This window comes from Telopea speciosissima, chromosome 10 (assembly GCF_018873765.1).
Source record: "Telopea speciosissima isolate NSW1024214 ecotype Mountain lineage chromosome 10, Tspe_v1, whole genome shotgun sequence".
Taxonomy (NCBI): Eukaryota; Viridiplantae; Streptophyta; class Magnoliopsida; order Proteales; family Proteaceae; genus Telopea; species Telopea speciosissima.
In genome coordinates, this window is record NC_057925.1 from 3,870,259 (window position 1) to 3,872,563 (window position 2,305).

The window sequence follows — 2,305 nt, forward strand, 5'->3', positions numbered from 1 at the left end:
CGTTTTTGTTTCAATTTTTTTATTTCCTTTTCAATACAGAATCCCCTCCCCTTTCGAAGAAATTGATGGTGGCCGACTATGGTGCCTTTGATAATTTTTTGGGTTTTAAGAAATGAGGTAACTGTTGCGGTACCGTTTCCATCACACACCATTCCTGAGAGCTCACAGGGTCTGTCCTGCAAATAATTCCATATGCCCCTTACATTGCCTGGGTGTATACTATATTACCAGTCAATGGTGCACACAATCTCTCTTTTTGATGGTTAGATCTGGGCATAATTTTGATGTTGGTATTACTTAACACATGTATGTCTGTATGACGTTTAATAGTAGAAAGGAAGTTTTAATGGTTACCTGCAGTAAATAAACGAAACATTTTTTTTTGGGGGTCAAGAATCATATTTTGGTAATAGACTTTTGTTATAAGTTGGTAAGCTGGTGGTGAATTTAAATTTAATGCATGTAATAAGATTCTTTCCCTTAATAATTTTTTCCCTTATACTGAGAGTCAGTTATCGTGAACAAGATATTGCACTGTAGTTTAGTCCACACTGTAGGTCTGTAGTTGCTGGGTCAAGAACGTGGTTCAGCACCGTGTAGTAAAAGTAACTCTTTTAAGTGTCTTGATGGATGCTTCTAAACGGCTGTGTAGAAAAAACGAGAACCAAAATGATGCAAAAAAGAATGGAAATTGCAAACAATTGCACAATGCACACAAGGATTTACATCGTTTAGTAAGATTGTATACGTCCATGGTGAGATGGGATCTGTTTCACTATCAATGGAGAATAGGTTATAGCCGTTTGTTTTACAGTTCTCTCATATCACAAAGAAAACTATCTCAGTACAAATATATGATGAACCTCTTACATAGGGGCATATTACCGAAAACCCATGTAGGCTTAAAATTTTTTCCTTTGGGTCTTATGGCCTCTTAATGGTCCTTCGAAATTAGCTCATAAGTGTATGCGATGGAATAAAAGGCATTTTACTCCCAACACTCAGCCCTATGTAGCCTTAAATTTTTTTTTCCTTTGGGTCCTAATAGGCTCTTAACAGTCCGTTGAAATCAGCTCACAAATGCAAGCAAGGGAATGCAAAGTATTGAAACTCAAACAAACATGCATAATGTAAAAAATTAGGAAGAAAGAACACTACTTGGTTGTGTATGGTGTGTGGCCCCTGCGCCCAAACATAGGGCTGCACAAAATGACCGCCGCACCCCATGGAAATGTGACAATCCCTAGGTGTGCAATGGTTATTTTGTGCGGCACTGCATCTAGGCGTAGGGGCTACGCACTGCAGACAACCAGGTAACGTTCTCTTTCCCCAAAAATTATTACCTAAATGCATGCACACAAGGTCAAAACCAAGTTATTCTAGTGTCAAAAAGATAGAGGAGGTAGGATGGTCAGTTGGTCAGATCTAGTATGGATCGTACATGCACGATAGTTGAGTCGGCGGCTCTCCTTTCCTCATTTGGGATCCCTGGGGAAGAGGATCAAGTTGGCCCTTACGAACAATTTGATGCACTATCTCCCTTTTCCTTGTTGGGTAAGTTCTGACCTGCATGAAAGGTGTAGCAATCTGGGCATACCTTATATCAAATCACTAAAATCAAATAGAGGCCAAAGATGCTAGAGCAATGCCCTATTAGACTACTTGTCTCCTTGTAATTGAACCCCCAAGTTTTTTGGAATGCTCCAAATTTTACTTGAGCATCCAAAAAAATCTTTCAACATGGTTCTAGGACCATGCCAAATATGTTTGAAAAAGAAGGGCAAAGCAAAAAAAACATTAAATTAAAGGTATTAAACATTTTAAATAAATTAAGAAATGTCTTTTTACGCACTTGCATTGTATTTTCTGTACATAAATAGTGCAACCTCGTTTTCAAAAAAAAAATTAAGGGCAAGAGTTCTCAGTGGAGGAGTGTGGCCCCTATGTGCGCGTAGGGGCCAATGGGAGAGTGCAACGGCATTATTAGGGCGGTCATTACTGTCTTTTATGGGAGGCAGGGTGGTCATTTTGACCACCATGTGTTTGACAGACGGGGTACACTCCCCTAAAGAGAACATTTCTCCAAAATTTAGTGGATGTTAAAAACCTACCCACATAATATTTTTTAATCTAAATCGTTTGTTCCCACTCAGAGTTGAGAGAGTGCATAGTAATGTCTAGAGTACCAGTACACATGCATAGACATACATGGGATGTGTGCTAATACAAAAGGGGTATTTGATTGAATTAGACTATGAAATTGGACACATGGCTAATCTAGACAAGGTTCTTTGTATCCAATGGT